This window comes from Mobula birostris, chromosome 17 (assembly GCF_030028105.1).
Source record: "Mobula birostris isolate sMobBir1 chromosome 17, sMobBir1.hap1, whole genome shotgun sequence".
NCBI lineage: Eukaryota > Metazoa > Chordata > Chondrichthyes > Myliobatiformes > Myliobatidae > Mobula > Mobula birostris.
The window spans coordinates 44,425,082-44,443,659 of NC_092386.1; the positions used below are offsets into that span (position 1 = coordinate 44,425,082).

At 41.0% G+C, this 18,578-nt stretch overlaps 1 long non-coding RNA gene across 1 annotated transcript in view; it reads right to left on the reverse strand.

The window, feature by feature from the left end:
* LOC140211401 (uncharacterized) overlaps window positions 1-6,535 on the reverse strand; it is a 63,199-nt gene extending 56,664 nt beyond the window's left edge. The window contains exon 1 of the long non-coding RNA XR_011889449.1: window positions 6,327-6,535. This is a non-coding gene — a long non-coding RNA (uncharacterized lncRNA). The remainder of the gene's footprint in view (window positions 1-6,326) is intronic.
* Window positions 6,536-18,578: the final 12,043 nt, after the last annotated feature.

Sequence of the window (18,578 nt, forward strand, 5' to 3'; positions counted from 1 at the left end):
GGAAAGCATCCAGCCCTGAGTCTGTTTTGTTTTGAGCAGCGGCCAATCAGCGATCCGAAATGTGAAGACGTAGCTCACTCAGGTTGGCCAACTGAGTACATAAGGCATTGGTGAACGGCAGTTTGGTGTTTTGAGCAGCGGCCTATCAGCAATCTGAAGTGACTGGAAAAAACAAATAAAATAAGGTAGGGACAAGCGGAGTGGACAGTGATGGAGTAGTTCTTTGAGGATATAGTCCTCCAAAGTTTCAGCTCTTCAAGGCTTCAGTGCAGAGAGGCTTGAGTAAGAGAAGGTGAAAAGGCTTGAATGATAGAAGGTAAAAGGCTGTAGGTAGATATTTTCCCCCATTTTATTTATTGTTTTTCTTCTGTACGTTTGCACAGTTAGACAGAAGGGATGCCAAGGAGGATAGATGAATGCTCCTCTTGCAGGATGTGGGAGGTAGGGAGACCTCCAGTGTCACTGGCGACTACACCTGTGAGACGTGCATCCGGCTGCAGTTTCTAACGAACTGCGTTAAGGAGTTGGAGCTTGAACTGGATGAACTCTGGATCATTTGGGAGGCTGGGGGGGTGGTGGGTGATAGACAGGAGATATAGAGAGGTCGTTACACCCACGGTACAGGACACAGGAGACTGGCTGACAGTCAGGAAGGAGAAAGGAGTTAAGCAGCCAGTGCTGAGTACCCCCGTGGCCATCCCCCTCAACAACCACTTTGGATACTGTTGGTGGGGGGGCGGGTGTCCTAGCAGAGCAAAGTCATAGCGTCCCTGGCATTGAGTCTCATTCTGGGACTCAGGAGGGAAGGGGAAGGGCGAGAAAAGGCGAGCTGTGGTGAAAGGGATTTTTTAGTTAGAAGAACAGAAAGGAGGTTCTGTGCATGAGAACGAGATTTCCAGATGGTATGTTACCGCCCGGGTGCCACAGAGTCTGGGATATCTCAGATCAAGTCCGCAGCTTTCTTAAGTAGGAGGGTGAGCAGCCAGAAGCCATGGTCCCTACATGATATAGATAGGAAGAGTGACAAGGTTCTGCAAAGGGAGTTCAGGGAGTTAGGTGCTAAATTAAAGGACAGCACCTCCAGGGTTGTGGTCTCAGGATTGCTACTCATGCCACATGCTGGTGAGGCCAGAACTAGGAAGATCATTCAGTTTAACACATGGCCAACGAGTTGATGTAGGAGGGAGGGCATCTGATTTTTGGATCATTGGGCTCTCTTCCAGGAAAGGTGGCACCTGGACAGAACAGATGGGTTACACCTGAATTGGAGGGACACTAATATTGTGGTGGGAAGGTTTGCTAGTGCTGCAAGGTGAGGGTGTGGGGGGGGGGGGGGGTTAAACCAGAGTTGCTGGGGGGTGGAAACCAGAGTGACAGAACAGATAGTGGAGAAGCTGTGGAGACAGATGTTGTTAAATCCTCAGACAAAGTCAGGAACTGAAAGGTTGAGAATGATGCAATTAATATTCTGAGCTGTGCAAATTTCAATGTAAGAAATATTGCAGGAAAGACAGATGAGCTCAGGGCATGGATCAACACCTGGAATTATGACATTGTAGCCATTACTAGACTTGGTTGCAGAGGGGCAGGACTGGCAGCTCAGTATTCTGGAGTTCTATTGTTCTAGATGCGACAGAAAGGGAGGGATTAAAGGGGAGGGGAGTGGCATTACTAGACAGGGAAAATGTCACAGCAGTGCTCAGTTAGGACAGACTGCAGAACTCATCTAGTGAGGCTTTATGATGAACTGAGGAATAAGAAAGTTATGACCACATTAATGGGGCCATATTATAGACCACACAAGTCTGAGGGATTTAGAGGAAGAAATTAGTAGAGAGATCGCAGACTGTTGCAAGAAGCATAAGGATGATATAATAAATGCCTTTAACTTTCCACGTATGGACTGGGACTCTCATTCTGTGAAAAGCGTTCTGACGGGCTGCATCACTGTCAGGTATGGGGGGGGGGCCTACTGCACAGGACCAAAAGAAGCTACAGAAAGTTGTAAAATTAGTCAGCTCCATCTTGCGTACTAGCCTCTGTCGTATCCAAGACATCTTCAGGGAGCGGTAACTCAGAAAGGTGGCGTCCGTCATTAAGGACCTCCATTACGCAGGTCATGCCCTTTTCTCGTTGTTACTATCAGGAAGGAGGTAGAGAAGCCTAAAGGCACACACTCAGTTATTCAGGAATAGATTCTTCCCCTCTGCTATCCGATTCCTAAATGGACATTGAACCTATGAACACTACTTCACTTTTATTACTTCTGTTTTTACAGTTATTAATTTAACTGTTTAATATGCATATATCTAATTACTGTAATTGATTTACTTATTTATTTTTTCCCTATATGATCATGTATTACATTGGTCTGCTAAGTTAACAAATTTCATGACAAGTGCCAATGATATTAAACCAGATTCTGATTCCAATTCGGTGAAAGGACTAGATGGGATAGAGCTTATCAAATGTGTTCACAAAAGTTTCCTGAATCAGCACACAAACATCCCAAAGAGAGAGTATATGATATTCAGGAATGAGACAGGACAGGTGACAGAAATTTGTGTAGGGCAACATTTTGCATCTGTTGACATTATGCCTTTAGTTTCAAAGTAAATATGGAAAAAGATGGGTTTGGTCTGTGGGTTGAGATATTAAATTGGAGAAAGGCCATTTTTGATGGTATCAGAAAGGATCTGACAAGTGTATATTGTTTTCTGGCAAAGGTGTACTAGGGATAAATGGGAGACCTTCAAAAGTGAAATTTTGAGGGTACAAACTTGTATGTACCTGTAGGAATAAAAGGGAAAGATAACAGGTTTAGAGAACCTTGGTTTTCAAGAAATATTGGGGCCCTGATTAAGAAATCCATGTATGGAGCCAAAAGAGATGCGGGAGATTTTAAATTAATTTTTGCATCTGTATTTCCTCAGGAATCCTATCTGCAGGCTGAGAATAAACGGGGAAGACATAAAACCAGTACATAAATTTGCTACTTAGGGAGCTGGGTGACATCAGATGGCAGGTGCGACATGGACATCAAAAGAAGAATAGGGATGGCAAAAGACACCTTTACGAGAATGAAGAGCATACTGACCAATACTAAACTAGGCACAACAACCCATCTCAGAGTACTGAAATGTTACGTTTATCCAGTTATGTTATATGGCTCAGAATGTTGGACAATATCTAGTAAAATGAGGAAACGAATTGTAGTGGCAGAGATGTGGTTTTTGAGGAGGATGCAAAGAATATCATGGACGAAACAAATACCTAACGAGGATGTCATGAATAGAGCAAACACAAAGAGAAATAATGTATGAGATCATGAGAAGGCAACGTAACTTTATTGGACATGTGATTAGGAAAGAGGAGTTAGAGTGCATGGTAATTATGCGAAAGATTGAAGGGAAGAAAGCAAGAGGAAGACAAAGACAAATGATGATGGAGACAGCAGCCAGAGAACTGGAAATGAATACCAATGAATTGATCCACTTGACCCGAAACAGGAGTGTGTGGGCCATGGCAGTCAAAGCTCAAACTGGGCACAGCACCTGATGATGATGATGATGATTTCTTCAGGAGACGGACACAGAGTCCATTGAAGTGAGGTGAAGTATCATCAGTTTCATGGACCCTACACAGATTACATAGAAACATAGAAAACCTACAGCACAATACAAGCCCTTCGGCCCACAAAGCTGTGCCGAACATGTCCTTACCTTAGAAATTACCGAGGGTTACCCATAGTCCTCTATTTTTCTGGGCTCCATGTACCTATCCAGGAGTGTCTTAAAAGACTCTATTGTATCCGTGTCTACCACCGTCACCGGCAGCCCATTCCATGCACTCACTACTCTGTGTATATTAAAAAAAAAATTACCCCTGACATCTCTTCTGTACCTACATCCAGGCACCTTAAAACTGTGCCCTCTCATGTGAGCCATCTCAGCCCTGGGAAAAAGCCTCTGACTATCCACACGATCAATGCCTCTCATCATCTTGTACACCTCTATCAGGTCACCTCTCATCCTCCGATTACAGGTAAGGAAGTGAGGCAAATTAGGGTGGATAAATCCCAAGGGTCTGACAAGGTGTTCCTTTCGAACCTGTGGGAGGCAAGTGCAGAAATTACAGGGGGCCTAGCAGAGATATTTAAATCACCTTAATGACAGGTGAGGCACCAGAGGATTGGAGGATAGCTAATGTTCTGCTGTTTCAGAAAGGCTCTGAAAATAGACCAGGAAATTATAGGCAAGTGAGCCATACATCAGCAGTGGAAAAGTTATTGGAGCGTATGTGTGTTTGATCAACATGGACGGATGAGGGATAGTCAACGTGGCTTTGTTCATGGTAGGTGGTGAGTTTTCCGAGGATGTTACTGGGAAAGTTGATTAAGACAGGGCAGTGGATGCTCTCTACATGGCATTTGATAAGGACCTGAATGCGAGGTTGGCCAAGAAGTTTCAGTCACTTGGCATTCAAGATAAGGTATTAGACATTGGCTTTTTGGGAGAAGCCAGAGAGCAGTTGAAGATGGTTGCCTCTCTGACTGGGGGCCTGTGACTAGTGGAGTTGCTGCAGGGATCAGTGCTGAGTCTGTTGTTGTTTGTCATTTATAATAAAAAAAAATTAACTGGATCAGCAGAATCAGGAAATAAAAGAAAGAAATGAAACAACCTTTTTAGGTAACTTCTATGATACATATAAATACTGCTACCACAGAAGTTCAAAGTGTAAATTTATTATCAAAGTGTGTATACCATATACAACCTTGATATTCATCTTTTTGTGGGCAGCCACAAAACAAAGAAACAAAAGAATCCATGAAAAACCACTTACAACATAGAGAGAAAACCTCCAATAGAGGAGAAATCATGGCAACAGTGAAAAAGGTAAACAGATCATAGAACGTGAGTTGCAGGGTCCCAGAGAGTGAGTCTTCAGCTGCGGCCTCAGTTCATCGCTGGGGTGAGTGAAGCTGGTTCAGCAGCCCGATTGATGCCATGCTGCCAGGCTCTCGGACCTGGCAGCATGGCATCAAAGACTTCTGCACTCTGCTTCCAATGGTATTAGTGAGAACGGGGCGGGGGGGGGGGTGCAGGCCAAACACAGGCAGATGGCACTGAACACCAGTTCCTTTTCTGCTCTCAGGCCACGACACTTTAATCGGCGTGGAATTCGATGCCTGTTCAGTATCCCACTGTTTCAACATGGTCAGAATAGTTCGGCAGTATCAGCAGTGATTAAATGATCTGTTTATTGACCACACAACATCATTCTCACTCTCGAATCCTAACGTCACAAAAGCATATAGTATATAATAATTTAAATTAGCCAGTTTTGTTTTCATCTGAATGTAAGTGAAAGACATTTTTAATTGACTTTCTATTTGACAATTTTAGCCTTGTACTCAAATAGCCGATTGCTGCATCAAAACCTAACAGCATCTTCAGCAAGTTGTGCTATATAAACAGTCTTGTTCAACATTTTCCCACCATAAAATCAATAGGCACCGTAACACACCACAAAAGATTGCAAAGTAGCCAGATGTGTGTGGTATTTATCTGCATTCAACACTTGGAAATCAGTCCAACAAAAGATTTTCAAGAAGGCACTTTTTTTACTCTTATTTTTGCACCAGATGCAAGTTTGATTGAATAATTCATATTTTACCAATTCCCAAAGTTGTCCTTTTCCTTTCCTTTTTCTTATCTATACAGGCAAGGTAAGTATTCATTATGTAAAACGCAAGATTCTATAGTCAATTACATCTTTTTTCCCTTGTGATATGTTTGTAGTTTTTGCTTTTTTAAAAAAATATCTCATTGAAATAAGAGAATTAACAGGTAATTTTGATAACAGCACCCAGCACAAAATTCCAGCATCGCCATTGAACATAGAGCAGAGGAACAGGAGATTTCTAGATAACACTCTTTAAGTTACATTTTCACAGACTTGTGCTTCTGTGTATCTTGTATTTATTGAAATTGGCCTCTGGATCTGTGAATAATTGATCCAGTAGTCTGACCCTATGGAAGTGAAAGCCAGTGCCATCTTAATTAGGGCAATACCAGTTCCTAGCCATTCAGCACTGACTTACACCAACAGATCTATAATATTTGTTCAAGCCAAGTACCTGAAGTCTGTGGGTTCAAACATAGAATCTGAGTCAATGGCGCCTAAATCTGAGGACTATGTCTGGGATTTCTTCAAGTGGAGAGGTCTGGAATCAGGCTGTTTCCATACTGAGCGGAATAGTTTATTGTCTACCATCTGTTTCAGGCCATTTCAAATGTCGTCAGATGGAGAAAAGAAATACAAACCTTTAAATTCACGGAGGCATTCAGTATCAAACTGAATGCTATGTGTTTTCACTGATGTCTTTTCTTTCTCCTTACTAAGGTGGATTTTCAACCTTTCTTCAAGGTGCAAGAGTTTCCAAATCTTGCATGCTGAGGGTTACAAACAAGAGAAAATCTGCAGATGCTGGAAATCCAGGCAATATACACAAAATGCTGGGGGATCTCAACAGGCCAGGCTGCATCTATGGAAAAGAGTACAATCGATGTTTTAGGCTGAGACCCTTCATCAGGACTGGAAAAACAGAGGGTTATTTCACGTTAGAGTTCCCAATCTATACTGTTGGCTTGTCCACAGTAAGCATCTGTATTTATGAGGTGAAACATCCTGAGGCATTTACCATGTCAACAAAGCAAAAGTTGACATTGTCACAAACAATATTGCAGTAGGTAACCAAAGACATGGACCAAAGATCTAAAGTAATGTTTTAAAGGGAAAGTAAGAGCTAGAGAACAAGATGTTTAATAACAACCTATCTACAACTGTCCAGGAGTTTCGATAATTGAAGAATAATCTCTGAGACATATTCTCAGGAAACCTGTGAGAAACCAAAAGTGGGATCAACAAGAATTCTTTTCTTTACAGTTTCTTCATGAACTCTTTAGAATAGTTGCATATTTAATTCACTCGGTTAGTAATAAGTCTTGGATGGCGGGGTAGAGATCCGTCTCTACCAATGTAGATGTAAAGCACCCCTTCCCTCCGCTACCCTGCAGGTCACCCTTGGACAGGGTATTGCACCTGTTAGCCCCCGTCTCCCCCGATCAGGGTCACATGAAGCCGCAGGAGCAGGTGGTGGACGGTCATATGAGCTGCTGGTGCGTAGCAAAAGTCCTGGTTATACAACCACTGATGCCATGCAGACAATCTTTGAAGAGTATTGATAATGGCTGGGGTCACCTGTCTTGTAAAGACACTGCCCAGAAGAAGAAGGCAATAGCAAACCACTTCTGTAGAAAAATTGTCAAGTACAATTATGGTCATGGAAAGACCATGATCAGCCACATCATCCGACGCGGCACATAATATGAATGAATGAACGAACGAATACTACAAATGCTATTGTGGGTTCTATGGTACCTAGTATGGTCAAGTGGGGGTCTACAGACCCTCCTTCAGGTGGAGCAGAAAGAGGTAGGTGTCCATGAAGTGCTCCCTTCCCTGCTTACAAAGGTCTTTGGGTGCTTATGAACAGCCTCAAAATTCTGAATACCTCACGTGCACTTAAAGCTATCGTGGACTAGAGATCCAGGAGTCAATGGGGATGTTATATTTGCTTTGAACACTTCCTGATTCCCTTCCTGTGGCAGAGCTCAGAACAGAGTGCTTGGGGGTTTTATGGCAAGCATGCAAATGGTGTGACCTGCCTGGCAATTGAGTAAAATGAGAGCCTTGGTGCTGTGGTTGTTAATTCACTTATCCAGTCCAATGACAGGCATAAGTGTAAGTGGTTTAAGGTAGAAAGTCATGCAGCAACAGTTTTACATGAGTACCCCAGCCTTAATGTATTAAGACTGAATAATTTTATTATTTTGTTCCTGGTTGTACTGAAATCATTTATGGAATCCCACGCCATTGAATGTGTTTTGCACATCACACGCTTGGCTCCTACATAAAAAGCGTGTAAGCATCAAGAACTCTGGTGAAATTGGAAACTTATAGAGGCTAAAATATTAAAAATATATTGAAAAGAGGTGTTGTATTTTATGCACTAAATAAGTTTGGTTTGTGTATTTGACGTCTGAACGATGTCCAGCTACAACTGTATTTCTGCTGAATCCCAAGGAAAATATTCAAAAAATATTGTAAAGTGGATGCCAGAAGCAATCAGCTGACTCAAGTCACAATTTTAGAATTGACCTTTTTCCAAAATAAACGTGCACTGAGATATCTCAGTTTTTATTTGCTACATGTCTATCTGTCGTCATTAATAAAGATGGTTTTGCGTCAGATATTCTGCTCAGTTAAGGTTTTTCCCATCTGAGGGCCCTTGAGATAACTGGCTATGTTAAATAAAGGAAGATAAGAAATAAAAAAATGTTGGCCTGGGAATTATTTTCTGTCAGTCTGCTTGAATAATACTGTGCTTGAACTAATAGACCCAAGGAACACCCAATATTAGCTTAGAAATTGTAATGCTGTAGGCTGACTATCTGTGACAGTGTAATTCAATATCATGAGTAACTATAGAAGATCCTGGTCAGGTAAGGGGAGGAAAGTTGCTGAGGCTGGCTAGGGGGTGGCTTTGACCATTGCAAGATCAGGGCAAGGGTGAGGTACTTTCTGTCCTTACAGGACAGGGATCAGAGGGTATTCAGCCATCAGAAAGTTTGATCTAGTGGGCTTGTTTGGGAAGGACAGAGACATAGAGTACTAAGAGTAGTGTCTTTGTACAAACCCCATTTCCAGAAAAGTTGGGATATTTTCCAAATTGCAATAAAAACAAAAATCTGTGATATGTTAATTCACGTGAACCTTTATTTAACTGACAAAAGTACAAAGAAAAGATTTTCAATAGTCTTACTGACCAACTTAATTGTATTTTGTAAACATACACAAATTTAGAAATTGATGGTTGCAACACACTCAACAAAAGTTGGGACAGAGGCATATTTACCATTGTGTGACATCACCTTTCCTTTTAATAACACTTCTTAATCGTTTTGGAACTGAGGATACTAATTGTAGTAGATTTGCAATTGGAAATTTTGTCCATTCTTGCTTGATATAAGACTTCAGCTGCTCAACAGTCCGTGGTCTCCGTTGAGTGATTCTCCTCTTCAAGATGTGCCATACATTTTCAGTAGGAGATAGATTTGGACTGGCAGCAGGCCAGTCAAGCACGCACTCTGTGTCTACAAAGCCACGCTGTTATAGCCCGTTCAGAATGTGGTCTGGCATTGTCCTGCTGAAATAAGCATGGACGTCCTGGGAAGAGACATCGCCTTGATGGCAACATATGTCTCTCTAAAATCCTAATATACGCCTCAGAGTCAATGGTACCTTCACATACATGCAACTCACCCATGCCGTGGGCACTGATGCACCCCCATACCATCACAGATGCTGGCTTTTGCACCTTTCACTGATAACAATCTGGATGGTCGTTTTCATCTTTGGCACGGAGAACTCGACACACGTTTTTTCTGAAAACTAGCTGAAATGTGGACTCATCTGACTACAGCACACGGTTCCACAGTCTTTCGGTCCACCTAAGATGAGCTCGGGCCCAGAGAACTCGCCGGTATTTCTGCATAGAGTTGGTGTATGGCTTCCTCCTTGCGTAATACAGTTTCAAGTTGCATTTCTGGATGCAGCGACGGACTGTGTTGAGTGACAATGGTTTTCCGAAGTATTCCCGAGCCCAGGTGGCTATAATTGTCACAGTAGCATGACGGTTTCTTAGGCAGTGCCGCCTGAGGGCTCAAAGATCATGCGCATTCAACAGTGGTTTCTGACCTTGCCCTTTACGCACTGAGATGTCTCTGAATTCTCTGAATCTTTTCACAATATTATGTACTGTAGAAGCTGAAAGACCTAAATTCTCTGCAATCTTGCATTGAGAAATGTTCCTTTTGAACTGACTAACAATTCTCTCACAAATTTTAGCACAAAGGGGTGAGCCACAACCCATCCTTGCTTGCAAAGACTGAGCCTTTGATGGCTGCTACTTTTATACCCAGTCATGATAACTCACCTGCTATCAATTAGCCTGCTTAATGTGGAGTCTTCCAAACCGGTGTTACTTGAATATTCTGTGCACTTTTCAAACTTATTTTAACTCTGTCCCAACTTTTGTTGAGTGTGTTGCAGCCATCAAATTCTAAATTTGTGTATATTTACAAGATACAATTAGGTTGGTCAGTAAAACTATTGAAAATCTTTTCTTTGTACTTTTGTCTGTTAAATAAAGGTTCATGTGAATTAACATATCACAGATTTTTGTTTTTATTGCATTTTGGAAAATATCCCAACTTTTCTGGAAATGGGGTTTGTATGTATTTAAAGCAGAATTACATAGATGCTCAATAAGAAAGGGTGGGAAGGTTACTAGAGGTAGTCAACAATGTGGAATTGAGTTTACAGTCAGATCAGTGCTGGTTTTAGTGGCGAAATGGCCTGTTCCTTCTTTGAATTAAGATGTTTCTCTCAAGCCCATTTAAAATCTATGCTAATTTATGATTGTCTTTTCCACCTCTCTACAGCCTTTCCATAACTTAGATTCCCAAATCCTTTACTCTTGCACTGTTCCTGTTTTCTCACAGTTTAGAAACTGCCCAGTATTATTATTTTGAGTGTGTATCCTCTGCGCACACTTGATTGGACTATCACCCTGTGAAACTTCCTGCTCCCATCTATACCACTGACTTGTATATCATATGCAGACACAGAGACAGAAATCACCCAAATGCTCTTTTATATGTGATTGCTCACATTCATACTAAGTCTAAACCTGCTATTTTATAGGAATACGCTTTTCTGACATTAATGATGAAGCAATTGTCTGTTTTCTTTCAGTATCTGAATAAAACTACAAATCAATTTAAATTTTAAATTCACACTGATGGGAGACAACTGAAAAGTTTTCATCCAACAAACTTAAATGATACCTTAAATATAAACATTCACTAAAAATATAACTTTAACAATAAAATATAAAAAATAACTATAACAAAAAATTATTTTGTTAAAACATCAGCATTTCAAACAACCACCTTGAATGAACATTTTACTGAATATCATAGAATTGAAAGCCATCTGTCAAAGTAGACTTGTATCAGTTTACACACATAGTGATTCTTTTCTTCTTCATGTTCCAGGAGAGTTCAGTGATGTTCCCAGTCCTCATATATTATCGGACTTTAAAGATGCACCTTAATTACAAAGGGCAGAACTGTTCTATGTCCCCTTTGTCTACCTACAATAGAGATGCCTCCTGATGTTTTTAACATGCCTTAAGAAGGTCAAGAGCTAAATATAGAGAAATAATGTGGCTTCTCATTGAGAAATAAAGCTAATGTTCTTGTCAAAGCCAAGGTATTTATTTTTCATCAAATTAGCATTTGCTAACTGCTTAGTGAATAAGAAATGGTGGAGATGCTACATTTAGTTGTTGAGAAAAAAATGCCCTTGGTTATTTGAAAATCACAGAAGCATTTGAAGATCCATTAATGGCAACTCCGCCAATGAAAATAAATGTTTAGAGCACTCAATTTTAAGACTACAGAGAGAAGCCAAAGCCAAATGCAGATATCTTCCTAACATCTGTGAAAATTAAAAAAACAAAACATTAATCACCTTCCTTTTAAAGATATACACGAATAAACAATTTGAAAATAATTCCCAAGATTATCACTATCCCCACTTTCGTTGTGATATTTCCAGTTTATTCATGCAATGATTTTATTTGCAGCCACCACAGCATTCCAACTCAGCTGAAACATGGTGCTGTTGACTCTTTGCTGAGACGACAATTGAGGATTGTATTCTTTCTCTTAACCTGAAGCAATATTAGGCAATACCCTTAACAAGGCAATATTCAGACATGAACTAAAAGCTACAAGCAACATTCATACCAGCAGAGTTGCTAAGCAATGATCATCTCCAGTTGAAGAGAATCTAACCATCTATCCTTGACATCAAATGGCATTGCCATTCCTGAAGCCCCCACCAACAATATTCTGGAGCACACCATTCAGGATAAACTTAAAAGACTCGGTCACTTAAAGACTGTAGTTACAAGAGCAGGTTCAAAGGTCAGGTGTCCTGTGGTGAGTGACTAACCCCTAATGCCCCTTGGCCTTTCCTTGGAGTTCCAGTAACCACGTGAAATAAAGATAGATACAAAGATTAGCTTTATTTGTCATATGTACATCGAAACATCAAAACAAACAATGAATCGCACCATTTATGTCAATACCCAACACAGTAGGAGGATTGTTCTGGGGGCAGCCCATTAGTGTAGTCATGTATCTGCACCAGCATTGTGTGTCTACATTCAAATACTTGTCACAAACAAGAGAGAATCCGCAGATGCTAGAAACACACACAAAATGCTGGAGGGACTCAGCAGCCCAGGCAGCATCTTGGAAAAGAGTAAACAGTTGACGTTTCAGGCCTACCGAAGGGTTTCAGCCCGAAACGTCGACTGTACTCTTTTCCTTAGATGCTGCCCAGCCAGCTGAGCTCCCCAGCATTTTTGTGTGTTGTTCAAGTACTTCTGCAATGTTCAGATAATGAAGGGCACTTTTTCCTCAATAATTAAATGAAGCACATCTACTCTGTGCCGTTCACTTGCTAGAAGGTTAGCAAATGCTAATCCGGTGAAAACTTTGTAACTTGAAATTCGACAGAACACAAATCAGGTGCATGATGGCACTCCATTAACCTCCCTGAACTTTCATCCCCTCCACCACTGACGCACTAGCTGCATGCCAGATAATCTATTGAAGTGATATTGGTCAGGCTAAATATTGTCTAAAATGTTAGAAAAAGACTCTTGCCACTGACTGAAAGAACAGGTATAGCTTTGGTTTAATACCTTATCCAAAAGCTACGCTCAACAAAGTAGCATGTCTCCATGCTGGCCTGGATGGTCAGCCAAGCTTTCTGTGTTCAGGTCTGTGGACTGGTATTCTAAGCCACAACATACTGGGTCTGCTGGCATAATGAATGCTGATTACTTGTGTAACAAGAGTATTGTCTCAAAGATCTGCAAAGATGTAATAAAGAATGTCACTCAATGGGGAGTGATGAGAAATTGTAACACTACTCCACACAGGGATTGTAGCAGATCACTTTTGTTTAAGGGATGACTAGATACACAGCACTTATGGGGTCAGAGTTTGAGAAGGTGGCCAGATTAGGAGAAGCCTGATATGGGATATAAATAGCGGCAAAAACCAAGGGGTCTATATCCATACCGCAAATTCTACCTCGTATTTGAAAGGTGCAATATAGATAAGTTTTTGTTCCTTATGTTATTCTGCATTTTCTTTAGATCAAATGACTGACAAGGACATAAATTTTAATTCAGTCCTTTACAGAGCCTCATTTAAGATATGAAGATCCTGACATATTTTTGTACATGCCAGAAAGTTCACACTTTTCAGGGTGCTTTGTATACATTCAGGAAATCTTGACTTGCAGTCCAGAAATTACTTACTTTATATAATAAAAAATAAATTAAATTCAACAAAACAGGAATTAGACAAAATTTATTCAATGCTATCAAATATTATGAAAGGCATAAACTATTATTAATTTCTATTAGCTTCACAAAAACAATCTGATAATAATTTTAATTACAATTAATTAATGGCACACTTTGTGAAACAATGATTTAGAGATACAAACTTTTTCCTCTATTTTCTCATTTTTCTACTTCTTCTGTATAACAGTTCCATGGGTGCAGGCAACCATCCTACAATGAATCAAAGTCCTTACTTCCTCCTAGATCAGTTAATTCAACTGTGAGAACAGTCGCAGCCTGGTCTAACAGTGCCCTCCCTCAAACACACTTTTCAAGAAATGCCAATTGTCCTTTATCTATCTATCCCAGTACTAACACAGCATATCCAAACCTGTTCTGAAATGATCAGAAAGATTATGATAAGCACTTATTAATTTCTTCAAAAATTTGCTTCTTATTGACAGATTTTGCCATATCATTTCCACATAACATTGCACACCTTCTCTGCCACATTCTTAAACAAAATCAGTTGACAGAATCCATTGCCATGAAGATGTTATCTATCTTGTGAAATTTATAAGCACAATAAAAATATGTAGTTGCAATTAGCTGTAGCATTGCATTGTTGAGTTACTGACCAATGTCCATTTGATGAATATTTAAAACATTTCATTTTAATTTACAAGACTTAATATCTGATATTAATGCATATATTTTTATTATTGCAGATAAAATCCATTATAATATTGGTCTTGCTCCAATGGCTTTCTTTATTACATCAGTATTAGACTCAGAACATTGCAGTTAGAAGGCAGTATTAAACTAAGATCACTGAAGATACAAGGTAACAAATCTATTAGCTGCTCTGCTCAGAAGAATACAGATTACTTCTATTACTGTAAACCTGAATACACTCCACATGAATGAAAATGTCCCAAATTTTCCCTTCTTGATGCTATTCAGACCACAACTTTTATATCAATATTCCATAACTATGTTATGTGAACAAATGGAGCTGAGTCTGCAGTAGGTTCACAGACTGGCCTTTTGCACTCCACCCTCTCCAACTATCCCCATTCTCTCCTGGGAGTTAACATATTCTGGGATTAAGCCTCCGATCACCTTCCAGCACCTCACCTGAGTGGTGACACCATGTGCGAAACTGCTCTCAGCAGAGAGTTGTTTGCTGTTATTTTACCAGTGAAGGTTCGTACAGTAGATGATGCAGCTATCTCTGATGAGCTGGAGCTCGGTTAACTTTCAACAACGTTCATCTCTGGCAGAAATCACAGGGTAACAGTCAGGAGTGGGAACTCCAACTTGTGTTTCCCTAACAGTAATGAAGTGTACAATTGTACACTACACAGCCACAAATATACAGGGTACTGGTGAGGCTGTACCTGGAGTACTGTGTGCAGTTCTGGTCTCCATACTTAAGGAAGGATATACTTGTCACAGTCCCGACCGTTAATTCCCCATTTTCTCCTAATTCTCTTTGATTGTGCCACAGTTCCAAACATTAATTCCCCATTTTCTCCTAATTCCCTTTGATGACGACACACATGGTTTTCATCAAGACCTGCAGCATAAGAAACCCAACTTTGCACCCACTAGTCGCCAGATCGTTGGTTTTGCCAATGCGGTAAGTAATGCTTCCTGGCCGCTTAGGATTGTGTATCCTAAGTTTTGCTTCAGTACCGAGGTTTATCTCTGAAACTCAGTCTCTCCGTGTCAAGATAAATTCTGCCTGTTTCCTGCCTTCCTGCTCTCCCTCCTGTTTAGGGTTGCCAACTTTCTCACTCCCAAATAAGGGACAAAAGTAGCAGTCAAATACAGGACACTTGTGTTTACCCCGAGAAAGACTACCATGATCATGAAGCCTTGCACGGGCACCTCTGTGCACATGCATGACGTGCACATGCGTGTATGTGCCGATTTTTTTTCTACAAATTGGTTTTGGCTTAGTCTTCCCAATTCTGTTCAGTGAAACTGCACTGTACATACATTACTTCTACTTTATACAGGCTGTTTATTTATCATATCATTCCAGCTTTTACTATATGTTAGTGTTATTTTAGGTTTTATGTGTTATTTGGTATGATTTGGTAGGTTATTTTTTGGGTCTGGGAAAGCTCAAAAATTTTTCCCGTATAAATTAATCGTAATTGCTTCTTCGCTTAACGCCAGTTTGGCACGAAAGGTTTCATAGGAACGCTCTACCTTAGTGGGGGAAATACGGGACAAGGGCGGTCCCGTATGGGACAAACCAATTTAGCCCAATATACGGGATGTCCCAGCTAATACGGGATAGTTGACAACCCTACTCCTGTTTGCCGTTCAACGCTCACGCCCGCGTCTGCATCCTAACTAAGTCTCTGTGCCTGTGTCCTGCGCTTGGGTACGCCTCATTCGCTGCAACAATACTGGCTTTGGAGGCAGTGTAGAGGAGGTTCACTCGGTTGATTCCAGAGATGAAGGGGTTAATTTATGAGGAGAGATTGAGTCGCCTGGGACTATACTCTTTGGAATTCAGAAGAATGAGAGGGGATCTTATAGAAACATACAAAATGTTGAAAGGGATAGATAAGATAGAAGTAGAAAAGTTGTTTCAATTGGTAGGTGAGACTAGAACTAGGGGTCATTGCCTCAAGATTCATGGGAGAAGGTCTAGGACGGAGATGAGGAGAAATGGTTTTTCCCAGAGACTGGTGAATCTGTGGAATTCTCTGCCCAGGGAAGCAGTTGAAGCTTCTTCACTAAATATATTTAAGATACAGTTAGATAGATTTTTACATAGTAGGGGATTTAAGGGTTATGGGGAAAAGGCAGGTTGATGTTTACGAGTTTACGGACAGATGTTTACGAGTTTACGGACAGATCAGCCATGATCTTATTGAATGGCGGGCCAGGCTCGATGGGCCAGATGGCCTGCTCCTGCTCCTATTTCTTATGTTCTTATGTAGGTGACTGGAGGACAGCAAATGTTATTCCTTTGTTCAAGAAAGAGAATGCTGATAACTCTGGGAATTATAGATCATAGTGTCTTACTTCAGTGTAAGGCAAATTGTTGGAGATGATTCCTAGAGACAGGATTTACAAGCATTTGAAGAAGCAATGTCTGATTAAGCATGGCTTTGTGAGGAACAGGTCATGGCTCCTGAGCCTGATCGAATTCTCTGAGGATATGACAAAGCACATTGATAAAGGTAGAGCAGTGGATGTGGTTTATATGGAATTTAGTAAGATATTTAAATAGTTTTCCCATGGTAGGTTTATTGAGAAAGTCAGAGGCCTCAGATCTATGGAAATTTGGGGATTGAGTTCAAGAGCCATGAGATAATGTTGCAACTCTTTAAGACCTTCGTTAGACCACGCTTAGAGTATTGTGTTCAGTTCTGGTCATCTCATTATAGGAAAGAAGTGGAAGCTTTAGAGAGGACACAGAGGAGATTTACCAGGATGCTGCCTGGATTAGAGAGTATGTCTAATGAAGATAGATTGAGTGAACTAGGGCTTTTCTCTCTGGAGCAAAGGAGGATTAGGGGTGACTTGATAGATTGAATGGGTTGCCAGAGACTTTTTCCTCGGGCGGAAAGAAGGGATAATATTATGGTGCTTACATAGAAGCAAGTTATTTTTTACACAGAGAGTTGTGAGTACCTTACCAGGGGTAGTGGTAGAGGCAGATACATTAGAGGCATTTAAGAAACTCTTAGATAGGCACATCGATGATAAAAAAGTGGAGGGCTATGTACACTCAGTGGCCATTTTATTAGGTATCTTCTGTACATGATAAAGCAGCCTCTGCATGTATGTTTGTCGTCTTCTGCTGCTGTAGTCCATTCATTTCAAGGTTCAACATGTGTGTTCAGAGATGCACTTCTGCACACGGCTGTTGTAACACATGGTTACTTGAGTTACTGTTGCCTTCCTGTCAGCTTGAACCAGTCTGGCCATTCTCCTCTGACCTCTCTCATTAACTAGACATTTTTGCCCGCAGAACTGCTGCTCACTGGATTTCTTTTGTCCTTCACACTGATCTAGGTTGTGATGTCGGCACAATATCTTGGGCTGAAAGGTTTGTACTGTGCTGTTCTACTCTATCTCCCACCTCCAATCAGGCCACTCACCACCACACGCATACACTCATCCGGGCTCAAGGAGGGTGGAGGGATTCAACCCTCAACTTCCAGATCAGTGAGACTCAGGTCTTCAGTTCCAGAGTAGAATATTTTTCTTTGACACATCAAGATCACTTGTTAACTTCTTGCCTTGGCTGAAGTTGAGGTGTAGCTTTAGTAACTTGTACGCATAAATGAAGATTCGATGCTTCATTACATTGAGAAATGAAAAAAATGTTGCTATGTAAATAAATATGATAAATATTAAAACATTCCTCAATTTGGTATTAGAGAAAGGCACATTGTAAGACAAAACATAAGGTGCAATTTGTCTGCTCTGGATGCTGTGAAGTGAAGTAATGCCAAAAACTAGTAACAGAAACTATTAATCAATTTACTGATTTAGATTAATCAGATTGTAATCATGCATCTCTTCGGGAAACAATAGTGAGGTTTGTCTGCTTCTTCACATGAAAGATGCAGGTTAATGAGAGGAGCAGCTGTCACTCATAATGCCTTCCACTGGGAAACCTGTAACATCATCCGAGCAGCAGCTGTTAACCCGTATTGGAGGCATTCAGCATTCGTCAGTGACTGGCACTTGAAGGAATCTGTGCAGCTGGCCAGCAAGCTGCAGGAATCTCTGACTGTGCAACAGCACCCTAGATTGTATGATATGGCTTCCAGCCTGGAGTATGTCTCTGTCGTTGGTTAATTCATTATCCTGCATGGGTTTCAGAAGACTAACACTAGGATGGGGCGGGGGAGAGTGGTATCGCAGCGACGAAATGTGATCCTCTTCAGCTGCCATCTATCCCCTCCCTCAGGAAATACCTGTCATGGGGGGAGGGGTGGTGGGGCCGAGTGTTACGGGGTTAAAGAAGGAAGGGAAACAGACAGAG